We start from the raw sequence: 13,649 nt of genomic DNA, 5'->3' as shown, positions 1-13,649 counted from the left end.
CACCTCCAACTCTGTAGCATGAACTAACAAACAGGTTACAGCCCTCATATACTGGTAAATGTACCAGATAAACAGGGATAGTTGAAATATTGGGACATACAGACTCAAGATCAGATAGCTCAGATCCTGGGATACGCACCCACAAACAGAGATCCTCCCAGCGTGAGACACACCCACAAACAGATCAGAAGTTTTATTACATCCTAAAACATACCCAGAATGAGTTCAGAAATCTCACATGCCAGATATATATACCTTAATAGATAAGAATTTCACTTCATGGCATATATCCCAGAAAATAAATATAAAATGCTTGCAAATATTCTCATAAGACATCAGACATCTGACAACCTGTTACATTACACCCACAGACAACTCAGAGACCTTACACTCCGGGATGTATAGTCATAAAACATCAGAGATCTCACACTCTAGGACATGCATTGAGAAACAGATCAAAGAACTCACCTCCTGGGAAAACACCTTCAAACAAGTCCTCACACCCTTGTTCATTCACCAGTGAAAAGACGAGACTCTTCATACTATCAAGTAAGTACCCACAAGCAGATGAGGGAACTCTCACCATGAGACATACCGTGCTTCACTCCCTGCTTCCTTAACCAGCAAACATACCAGAGGCTTCATACCATTAGACAGAGACAAACAAACAGGTCAGGAAGTCTCACATCCTGGGACATAAACCCAGAAAAGAAACAATGTTCAAGAAAAAAGAAATATACCCACAAAGATTCCTTACGCCCTGAACATATACACCTCAGCAGTTTAGAGAACTCACATCCTGGGGCCTGTACACAAAATCAGATCGAAGACCTTCTCTCCTAGGATACATACTGCCAAACAGCTGGGCCCACAAATTCTGGGACACACACCATCAAAGAGATGAGAGATCTCACACCCTGGTTCATACACCTGCACACAGATCTAGGCCTTCCACCATCAGACAAATACAAACAAATGTGGAGTTCACATCCTGGGATGTGCACCAACAGCTAGCTAGAGACATCACAACTGGGACAGTGTATTAGTAGTTTCTTTTCTTTCTTCCTTCTTCCTCCTTCTCCTTTTTTTTTTTTTTTTTTAAGAAAAGAAGACTACATTTATTCCATTTCTTGAAGGTGCAGGCCTTTTCTCTCCTTGGGGCTCTGAACATGCTGCTGCAACAAATCACCACAATCTTATTGTCATAAAACAACACAAATTTATTATCTTATATTTCCACAGGTCAGAAGACTGGTAAGAAGTTTACAGGGTAAAAGTCAAGGCGTCAGCTGAGCTGACTTCCTTCCAGAGTTCCTAGGGGAGAATCCAGTTCCTATAGGACACCTGCATTCCTGAGCTTGGGGCCTCTTCCTCCATCTTAAAAGTTAGTAGTGTTTCATCTTCAAATCTCTCTCTCTCTCTTCGTATCTATCTATATCTACCTCTATCTCTCTTTGATCTCTGCGTATGTCATCACATCACCTTTTCTGTCACTACATCATGTTGTCTGACTTCTGCCTTCATGCCTCTTTCATATAAGGACACTTGCGATGACACTGGGTCCACTCAGAAAATCTAGGAGAATTTCTTCATCTCAGAGTGCTTAAGTTAATCATACCTGCAAAGTCCCCTTTTCCATGTAAATTAACATAATCATAGGTTACAGGGATTAGGAAGTGGACATCTTTGGGGAACTGTTATTCAGCCACCAGAGACATGCACAAATAGCTCACAGACCTCACATTCTGAGTTATACACTTTCATATAGATGAGATACTTCCCACCCAGTAACATACATCCAAAAAGAAAAGAGAGACATACATTTTGAGACACATACACCAAAAAATGCTCGGAGTCCTCAATCACTTGGAAGTAAACTCAAAAACACTTAAAAGAACTCACCATCTGGGACAAACACACGCAAATTACAGAGAAACACATTCTTAGACACAAACATATCATACCTCACAAATTTGGACATGTAACAGCAAACTGAATAGAGCTCACACCCTTGATAAACCCACACAAAGAGATCAGACGCTCACATACAGATCAGAGAACTCATGTGAGAAATACAACCAAAAAGAGATCACAGCCCTGAACTCTTACGACATGAAACTACAAACAGGTTAGACACATTACATGCAGGAAATACATTGAGAATAAGTACAGAGACCTGACATCATGATCTACAAACAAATCAGAGACCTCACAACCTGAGGTAGATACCTACCAACAAATCAGAGATCTCAAATCTTGTAATATACATTCACAATCAAGTCAGAGACTTCACATGATAGGACACACTCCCAAACAGGTTGGAGGTTTCAAACCAAGGGAAATGAGCCACTAAGAGCCCAATAACCTCACAGCCTGGACATATACACCTTCAGATTAGATAAATAAATACATACAAATATACAGACATAGATATACATATATAGGCATAGACACACATATATATCAGCAAACAAACCAGAAATCTCATATATTTGGAAATATAACCCCTCAAACCTCAGGCAACCTAGAACATGCATACCCCAAATGCTCAGAGAACTCACATTCTGGGATGTACATCCACCAAGAGTCAGAGAGCAAACGTTTCCTAGCGCATGCTGAAAGCAAATAGATGAGCAACTCAGATCCTGGAAGAATACCCTCACATGGGTCAGAGACTTCAGACTGATTCACTGAGCAGTGAACACACCAGACGTTTCACACCATCAGATATTACCCACAAACAGATAAGGGAGTTCACATCCTGGGACATAAACTAACAGAGATTATAGACCTCACAACCTGGACATGTAGCCACCAACAGATCAGAGAATTCAAACACCACAGAGAGTTCAGAGCCCTCACACCATGTGACATACACCATCAAACAGATAAGGGAGCTGAAATCCTGGGATATGCACCCACAAACAGATTAGAGACCTCACAACCTGTGCAAAAAGACCACACAACCCACAAAAAGTCCACAGACTTCAAACTCTGCAACATATACCCACAAATAGATCAGAAACCTCAGACCTTAGAAAATAACCCTCCTGGCAGATTAAAGAACTCACAACTTGAGACACCCATAAAAAGTAGAGAAACCCACATTCTGGGACATATCCCCACAAATGCTCAGAGAACTTAAATTGTGAGAATTAGACCCACAATGAGATCAGAGACCTTGCATCCTGGAACATGTACCCAAAAAAGATTATAAATCTCACCCCTGAACAAACACCCAAACAGATCAGAGACTTCACGTCTTGGGACATACACCCACAAACAGCTTACATAACCTGGGATAAATACCAGCAACCAGCTAGGGTCCTTGTGTCCCGGGACATATATGCACAACCAGATCAGACCAATACCCTTGACAAACACAAACAGATCAGGCATCCCCATTCTATGATATCCACCCACAAGAGATTAGCAACCTCACAACCTAAGACATACATGCATTATAGATCAGAAAACTCAAATCCTGCAGTATACACCACCACCAACTCAGAGACCTCACATACAGGGAAACGCACTCAGAAAAAAAGCAGGGTCCTCTCAAATTGGGACATACTGCTCAAAAGAGAGGAGAGAGCTCATATCCTAGGACTATACCTGAAAATAAATAAGAGGCCTTACATCATGGGATGTATGCCCTCCCACAGGTGAGAGACCTCACATTTTTGGAAATACACTGAGGAATGGATGAGACACCTCACATTGTGGGACATGCGCCCTGGAAAAGATCAGAGACAACATATCATGGGACATAATGCGACAGATTGATGATGTCAAACTCTAGGAATTAAATCCATAAACCGATCAGAGACCTTACACCCAGATTTGTTCTGTATACCTATGTAAGAGACCTCATACACTGGGATATACAATGATAAACAGTCACAAACCTCATTTTCTGGGACATACAATGACAAAAAGGTCATAAACCTCATATCCTGGTAAATAAACTCCCAAAAGAGACTTCACACCACGAGACACAAACCCAAAAAGACCTCACAGACCTCACACACTGAGACATGCACCCACAAACAAATAAGAGAACTCACACCTAGGTTCATATAACCACAAACATATCAGAGAACTTACATTCTCGGCATACACCTCACACAGTGATTATTATAGGGACAAGCAGATCACTGACCTCAAATCTTGGGGCCCACATGCACAAAAAGATTAGTGACTTCACACTCTGAGATATACCCACAAACATATCAGAGATCTCCCATTCTGGCGAATATACCTACAAACAGATCAGATGCCTCACAACTGGGACATACATGCACAAGGAGATCAGAGACCTCACATCCTGGGACATACTTGCAGAAACAATCCACATACCTAAAATTCTAGGAAATACAACCACAAACACAACATAGACATCATGCCTGAAATTATAACCGCAAAGAGATGAAAGACCTCAAACTTTTGCTATAGCTATGAAAAGCTCAGACACCTTACTTACAGAGACAATACCAGGGACTTCTTACTCTGGGACGCATACCCAGAAACAAATCAGAGACCTAATACCCTGTGAAATACACTCACAAACAGACCTTGATATACAGCAATGAAGATAGGATCACATACTAGTAAACGGCAATAAACGTATCAGAGACTTCACTTCCTGGGAAATATATTACCCAACAGATCAGAGATCTCACACCTTGGGATATACACAAGCAAACAGAACAGAGACCTACACCCTAGGTCAGATCACCACAAATTTGAAAACTCACAGTATGTGACATACCCCACTCCCTCAAAAAAATAAAAAGATCAGAGACCTCATTCCCTGAGACATACCAATGCAGAAGTATCAGAGAGCTCATACCCTTGACATATACCCATGAAAAGAGACCTCATGTCCTAGGACAGATACAGGGATAGAGAGAACTGAGACCTCCCATTCTGGGACATACAGCCGCAAAGAGTTCAGGGAACTTACATCCTGGGAACTACACCCACAAACATTTTCAAGACCTCACACCCAGAGATGCACACTTCAAACACAGCAGAGACCTCATACTCTGGGACATATACCCTCAGACAGAATAGTCCTCATATCCTGTAACACACACCAAACAAACAGATCAGAGTATGCACACCCAAGAAAATACAACCAAAACAAGCTCAGAAGTATAACCGGGAGATATATCCACAAAGAGCTTAGAGACCTCATATCTTGGGACATATACCCACAAAGAGGTCAGAGAGCTCACACATTGGCAAGAACATCTAAAAAGAGATCAGAGATCTAACATCCAGGGACATAAAACCAATAACAGATAAGAGACCTCACACCCTTGACACCCAGCGGGAGAGACTTCACATCCTGAGACATACAATGACAAACATCAGAGACCTCGTACCCTGGAACATCTATCCACAAACAGAGCAGAAACCTCACACCCCAAATACACATACCCAAAGGGATCAAAGAACTCACATCCTGGAATATACACCCACAACCAAATCAGAAATCTCTGATCCTGGGAAACAAACACCCAAACTGATCAGAGACTTCATCATCTGGGACACACACTCAAAGAGCTCAGATCTCTCACGCCTGATACATTTTCCCATGAACAGAGACCTCATATACTGCAACATACAGCCACAAGCATGTCAGGGACCTCACACATTTGGGATATACACTCATGAACAGCCCAGGTCCCTTACATCCTGGGATATACACCCATAAACAGTTCAGAGAGCTAACACCCTGGGACACAGATACTGGAACTCAGCTCTCAAAATCAGTAACATTAAATTTGGACACAGACTCTTGAACACTGCAGAGACTTCACATCTTGGGACTTGGTGGCCCAAACTGTTCTGACACCTAACACCCTGGATGCAGACTCTGGTCACCTCAATGATGTCTCTTCCTGGGACTTAAAAATCCATACACCTCAAAGAACAAATAAAACTTGTACAGGGTCCTCCAAAGAGTTCATGGCTGTACAGGGTCCTCCAAAGAGTTCATGGCTGAAACACAGACTCCCAAACACCTCAGTGTCCTCACACTTAGAACGCAGACTGCCAGAGAGCTCAAAGACTTCAAACAAAGCCTGGCCCCAAGGACAAAATCTCTTAGACACATCAGACCTGAGATTAAGGATCCCAAACAATTATGACCACATTCTGGACATAAACAGAAAATATCCCAGAATCCCCACATTTTGGGATGTAGAACCCCAAATAGTTCAAAGATCCAAAAACCTGGAGAGGGAACCCAAAGAGATCTAAAATGTGACCAAAACACCCCAATATGGATACAGGTCAGAAAAAGCTCAGAAATCTCAAAACCTGGACAGAGACTCTCAAAGACTTCAGGAACACCACAAATTACCCCAAAATGTAGCAGATTAAAGCACAGTAAACATTCATTATCTCACAAAGTTTTGGGGAGTGATGAATTCAGAAGCAGCTTAGCTGGGTGGTTCTGGCTTTGGGTCCCTCAGAGAGCAGTCATCTCAAGGCTTGACTGGAGCCGGAAGCTCCGCTTTCAAGTTGGATCACCCACACGGTTGGCAAGTTAGTGCTGGCTTTGGCTGGGGTGCCACAGTTCTGTGGCACATGGATCTCTCCATAGGGCTGTTTGAGTATCCTCACAACATGGTGGCTACCTTCTACTAGAGGGATGATCCAAGAAAGCAAGGTGGAAGCCAAAATGCGTTTTAAATTTCCCTCTAAGCACTGCTTTGCTGCATTCCACAGATTTGATAAGATTTATTTGCATTTGTATTTAATTCAAACTTTTTTTGGTTTCTCTTAAAGCTTCTTTGACTCACTGAGGCCCTGCATCCCCCACCCCACCCAAAGCCTTTCTCCAGAGCTCAGACCCTCCCTCTTGCATAAATGTACAATATCGGTCCCTCTTGTAACCAGATTTACAGTTTTCACAAGAGGAACAATGTTTTTTTCTCACTGTGTATCCTTGCCTTATGGTGCACAGCCTGTTATATATGTTCTCAAGAGAACAGCTGAAGTAAAATTGTGGATTTAATAGAGATGGAGACACAATTCTGGAGAGTATTTACTGTTTCTTGAACCCAACACATATGTATATTAAACAGTATGTCCACATTAGTCCTACGTTCCAACTGAGACAGTCTCAAACCCACACTGGTCCTTGGCCAGAGATGACATTTACCTAGATCACGTTCCCTCCCCCAGCCCTGAATTCTGCTTTCAGAAGGAACGTGTGATTAGGGGGAAAGGGCTGAAATTAGGGGAGCGTAGGTGTGTGGATTGCACATTGTCCTACTGACTCAGAACGGTCTTGTAAAACCTCAGCAGCTCAAGGTAAGGCTTAGAAAGATGATCCAAAAAGCTAGACTCTCCTACCATCCAACCAGGACTTGGGGGTTCTAGGCTCTCAAATAGGGTCTACCAGACTCTAAAAACCATTTGCACTAGGTTTGAACAGATAGTACTGGATATGAACGAGGCCTGAGGGGAGATGGACTCCAATGTCCAACTAAGCAATGTCCATCCTGAGAGACGTTTCCACTCCAGGGCTGGTGTTAAGAGACACAAGTACCTCCCTACAACACAAACTTCATGAAGTGTCAAGGGAGACTGTGAATTCCAGAACAAAGGGCAAGAGGGAGGTTCTGAAAAAAGCGGCCATCTATACTTCATGGTCTAGACATGGAATCCAGGGTTGCTGTGACCCGAGGAATTCACACCCAATCACATGACTTCCACTTCTTACTGCTTTTCTGAACTGGCATATGGCCAGGGCAAGAGTGGGGTGTCACAAACACCTCATGTCTAGATTTGGGTATATGGTGAGGTCATTTGTTCCTGATATAGCACCCCAAAGAGCTCAGAGCTTTCAAACACTGGGGCAGAGACCCTGACACAGACCAGAGACTTCACATTCTGAGACAGACCCAAACACCTCTCGGAGAACACAAACCTCATGCAAAGACCCCTAAACTATTCGAACACTTCATATCCTAGCCCCCAGGGCACATCTGGCATTTTCTAGGGACAGTTTTGGTTGTCACAGCTGGCATCTAGTGGGTAAAGATTAAGGATGTTGCTTGTCAGTGACCTTTAGCCAAAGATCCCCCACAAACATATCTGTAGTTGAACAAGCTGGGTTTATTATTCATTGAAGTGAAGGAGAACATATACCATGGAAAGAAACCGTGCAATGTCTTAGTGAGAAGGTGTTAGAAGCAATTATAAGATCTGAGCTTCAGTTAAGTGGTTTGGGGGAGGTTCTAAAGAAGTGGGGAACTCGCTCTAGATTGGATGCTGTCAGAAAGTAAGGGCGATATTATGACTGGGTGTCTCAATAAATCTTATCTATAAGGAGGGCAGAATAGAATGAGGATAAAGCTGTAATTGGTAAAGACACAGAAGTCACTCATTTTAATGAAAAGAGGAGGATATTTGGTATCTTGTGAGTGGCATGGTGACCTTGTTTTTGTCTGTGCTTAGACAACATTAAGAAGTAGCTTTGCTTTGTCTCATTTTATCATGGTCTCAGAGTAACCCTATCTGGGGTTACTATGCTGTGAGATTGTTTATGTCTAACAGGAGAATAACACGGTCTAGCTGTGAGTGCCAGGACAGCTTCTGGATGTTGGGGGCTGCTCCCTCCCTTTTTCCCTTCTTTCCTTTCTTTCTTGTGCTAAACATCTGTTATGGGTTGAATTGTGTCCCCCAAAATTCGTATGTTTGTGTCCTAACTCCTCAGAATGTGACCTTATTTGGAAATAGGGTCATCAAGATATAAAATGAAGTCATACTGGAGTGGGGTGGGCCCCTAATCCAATATGACTGGTGTCTTTATAAAAAGAGGAAATTTAGACACAGACACACAAACACAGGCAGAATGCCAAGTGAAGATGAAGGCAGAGATTGGGGTAATGCAGAAAAAGTCAAGAAACGTCAGACTGCCAGCAAACCACCAGAAGCTAGAAGAAAGGTATGAAACAGATTCTTCTTCTCAGCCCTTAGAAAGAACCAACCTTAATGACACCTTGATCTCAGACTTCTAGCCTTCAGAATGGTGAGAAAGTAAATTTGTGTTGTTTGAGCTACCTAGTTTGTGGTAGGTAGCCCTAGAAAGCTAATACAACAAGCTACAATGCCCACCATAACAAAGGATTTTGTAGTTCAAAATGTCAGTAGCACTGAGGCTAAGAAACCTTGCCCTAGGCACCAAACCCAAAAGTACTTATTGACCTCAGACTCTCTGATAGAGACCAATAAAAACTGAGAGCACACACAGCTTTGGACACAGACCCCCAAAGTGCTCAGAGACTTCACACACTGAACACAAAAACCCAAACAGCTCATAGAAGACATGACCTGAAGAGACCCTGTAGTATGTCAAAGACATCATTCTCTGCAACAGAGACTACCAAAAAGATGGAAGATTGAGCATCCAGAAACATACACCAATGCTCAGAGACATCACAGCATGGGACACAGAACTCACAAGAGCTCTGAGTCCACAGCCTTGGACACAGAGACCAAACAGGTGAAAAACAGCTCAAGAACAATAGTATCATTCATTTCCTGGTTTTAAAATTAGGGGAAGGGGGGCAAAGGGTATACAAAGACTCTCTGCACAATTTTTGCAATTTTTCTCTAAGTCTAAAATGATTAAAATTTTTTTTAAAAAAGGAAAGAAGATCAAAGGACATAAAAGGAAATTTCTAAAACTTAAATACATCTTGCCAACGAGCTCAGAAAAACAATATTAAGCCCTTCAGAGAAATGTCAATAAAACAAAAATGAAATTCAACTTTAAGGAAAAAAAAACCCTGCACATCCAGAGACAAAGACCCCCAAATAGTTTAGAGACTTCATACCCTGCTACAGAGAACCACAAACATCAGCAAGACCTACCCCCAACAACTGTGACACATACCCCCAACAAAGCTAAGAGACTTCACAGTCTGTCCATAGATGTCTGGACAGAACTGAGATTACAAAACAAGTCCGAGACTTCACATCCTGGACACAGTCCTCCAAACTGCACCTAGTGTGTAATAACTACCTTAGGAGTTGACTGACTTGAGAACCACTTTCCTCCCACTTACCTACACTCAACCAAACACCTTCCCTGCCTGATGCTTTAAATCTCATAATCACAAAGTTTACTCCTTGAGTTAAGTCTTGCCCTCGCCCTGCAAAATTCTCCTTTTCGTTACCACCCACCCCTCCATCCCAGAGCATGAAAGCATGCATCTCTCTTTAGTCACTTACAGCCCACTCCCTCACTCTACTCCTCCAACACACACCTCCACACACCCCTAGTCAGGCCTGGTCCAGAGGGGTCAGGATGCCTCCAAGTCATCCTCTCCAGGGGAAGATGGGTATGGCTTGGAAGAAGATCATGAGATAACCTTGAACCTTCTCTTCAGTACTCAGACCTACAGGCTGCCTGAAATACAGCTGTCAGAAACTCTGGAGATGAATTTTTCTCAGTGCTGTTGTGAACGGTGAGTGGGTCCTGAAATTAATATAATGGGATGCAATAAGCACTGCTTAAAAAAAAAAAAAAGAACAAGTAGAAGAGAACAGGTAGAAAAGATTATCCAACACATTCTGTGCCAGCCAATAATGCCAGCTTCTTTTACAGGCGTGAAAATTGAAGGTCCTAGACAGGATTCGAACCTGGGATCTCCAGTAGCCAAGCTCTGCCTCCGCAATTCTGAACACCAACCCAGGAGCCAAAGCGCCTGCGCCAAACCAGCAGCCAATAGCAACCCGGAGCTGGAGACCCGACTCGTCGCCTGTAATTCCGGAAACTCTCGCTACCCTGGAAGAGCTTGTGTAGGATTTAATCCCGCCCTACCCATCCTGAAGCCAATCGCCGCTCTGCAGCCTTCCACCTCGCCCCACCTCCACTGTTGATTCGAACGTACAGAGCCAACCGTGTGGGACTAGACGTAAGATCTTGGCGTTAGCAGCTTCCAGATAGGTGTAGGCTTTTGAACAAGGTGGGGTCGGTCAGGGCAACGCTATTCTTTCCTCCGTCTGGGGTGGGGCAGATCCATGCGCGGAATCAGGAGACCTTTTGTGTCCCCACGCATAAAGTGGATTCTTCCAAAATACACGGTCCCACCCCCACCCCCACTTCCGTAGTACCTCCCAGAGAGGACTGTTCTATCTCCGCATCGTGCTAGGGTATGTCCCGGAGCTTCACTGTCTCATCATTAACTCTTCATTCCCGCCCCTCGCGCTTTCCTTGTGTGTGCAACCTAGGAGAGACTATTTCACGTTAGTGTCCCAGGAATCATTCAATCTTCGTTTCACCACAACACAAATGAATAGACTCTTTCATGTCTTCTTCCCCGCCGCCCACCCTCCATCCCCGTCTCCCCCCTCCATATATCCCTCAGTGGACCATCCCAGCCCCATACCTTGATGGTTGTTGAGAGCCTGGCCGAGGTGTCCAGCACCTTGCTGCGGATCTCTGGCCCATTAACAGGAATTCGTTCCCCTGATGCCACTGATGGAAGTGTGAGTTTGTGGGGCAGTATCTATCAAAAAAAAAGGGGGGGCACCCTCCCCACCAGAATGTCAGTACCACCCGGGTATATGTGGATTTCTAGTTTCTTTGTGTCTCCACAGCCCCTAAAACTGTCCTGCACACAATAAGTGCTCAAAAGGGGGTTTGTCCAATAAATGGCTCATTTGACCAGGCAATTCTTCTTCTAAATATGTTCTAAGGAAATACACATGCACAGGTCTGTGTGCATAAGAATGGGAGGAGCAAACACCCAGGAGGAAAAGGGTAAATGAAAAAAGATGATTTCATGTTATACCACGGAGTACTGGCTGGCAGTGAAACAGAATGATCTCATCACTGGAAACATACCCCAGATGGCTCAGGAATGTCACATCATTGGACATAGAGCACAAAGAGCTTGGAGACCTCACACTGTGGACACAGACCACAAAACAACCTAAAGACCTCATACTCTGGCCAAAGGCTGATGAAAAGCTCAGAGAATTCACATAAGGAGACAGATCTCATTCTCTGGTCACAGACTCCTACAAACATCTCAGAGACTTCACACCCCAGGATACCAAAATACCTCAAGGACCTAAGACACTGGGACACAAACCCCAAACAGCTCACGTACCTCATACCCTAGACACAGACCCCAAGACAGCTCAGAGACCTCACCACCTGTGATATACATAAAAAATTGGGGCACAGACCATAAATACATAGACTTCAAAACAATTCAGAGGCCTAGACAAAGTGAAGGTGCCACACATGTACTGGCTGGAGGGACTGTCTAAAAGACATACTGTTAATGGGTGGTGGGGGCGGACAGAGAGCAAGTTGGAAAAAAATGCTCAAAGACATGAGGTGAGCACCAACCCTGCAAAGTATTCTGAGACCTCACACCCATAAAGCTCAGAGAGTTGTGACACAGACTTTGGTACCCAAATCATAATTCAGCGACCCCACTCCCTGCAATATTGACCCCAAACAGTTCGGAAAGATGACACTCTGCACATAAGTGCCCAAATGACTCAGGAATCTCACACCCTGGGACGAGACACAACCAAAAATAGTACAGTGACCTCAGATTCTGGAAGCATCTCTAAATAGCTTAAGAGACTATACTCAGGAACATAGATATTCAGACACTCAGATACCCAACACACTGGAAGAAAGGTTCCAAAACAGTGCAGAGACTTCATACCCTGTAACAAAGGCCTAGACACCCCAAAACCTGGGACACAATTCATAACATTATAAAGACCTCATACCTTGGACACAGACCTGGAAACATTTCGGAGACCTTACAACTTGGCACACAGATTAATAAATAAATAGATCAAAGATTTCAGACTCTAGAAACAAACCCCACATAGCCTATGAGACTTCACACTCAAGAACACAGATACTCAAAAACAGATACCTCACGCCTCGGAAAAGAGACGCTGATACAACTCTGACCTCACTGCCTGGAAACAGACCCTCATAGATCAGACATATCACTATTGAATTGAGACCACCAAAAAGATAAGAAACTTTGTGCCTGGAAACAAAACTCAAATTACTAAAAAACCTCACATCATAGAACTCAAGATTCACATGAGCTCAAACTTGTGCACTAAGACCAAGAATCTCAAACCACTCACAGATCTCCAGACAGATATCCAACACCTCACAGACTTTATACACTAGACGCAGAACTCTACAACATTTCAAAGATCTCACACTCTGGGATACAGACCCGCCAAAAAAAAAAAAAAAATAGAGATATCATATCTTGTGACAAATCCCCATAAATAATTCTGGAAACTGAACCCAAATAAGGCAGGGACATTTCTGAAAGGAAAAGAGATTTTACATGCCAAACAGTTCAAGGATATCACCTATAGAGCTCAGAATTCAAAGAGCTCAGACACCTCACACCCCAGAACACAAAGTCTGAAACAGCTCTGGGGATTCATACCCTGGACACAGACCCCAAACAGCTCAGAGGTCTTATAAGTCAGGACACAGATGCTGAAACAGCTTAAAGATGTCACACTATAGCATACACACTCATAAAAATAGCTCAGAGAGCTCAGACTCTGGAAATATACCCAGAAATAAATAAAAGGCCTCATTCTTATAATGGAGACCT

Source organism: Pteropus vampyrus, unplaced genomic scaffold (assembly GCF_000151845.1).
Source record: "Pteropus vampyrus isolate Shadow unplaced genomic scaffold, Pvam_2.0 Scaffold984, whole genome shotgun sequence".
Taxonomy (NCBI): domain Eukaryota; kingdom Metazoa; phylum Chordata; class Mammalia; order Chiroptera; family Pteropodidae; genus Pteropus; species Pteropus vampyrus.
This window is presented reverse-complemented; position numbering follows the sequence as displayed.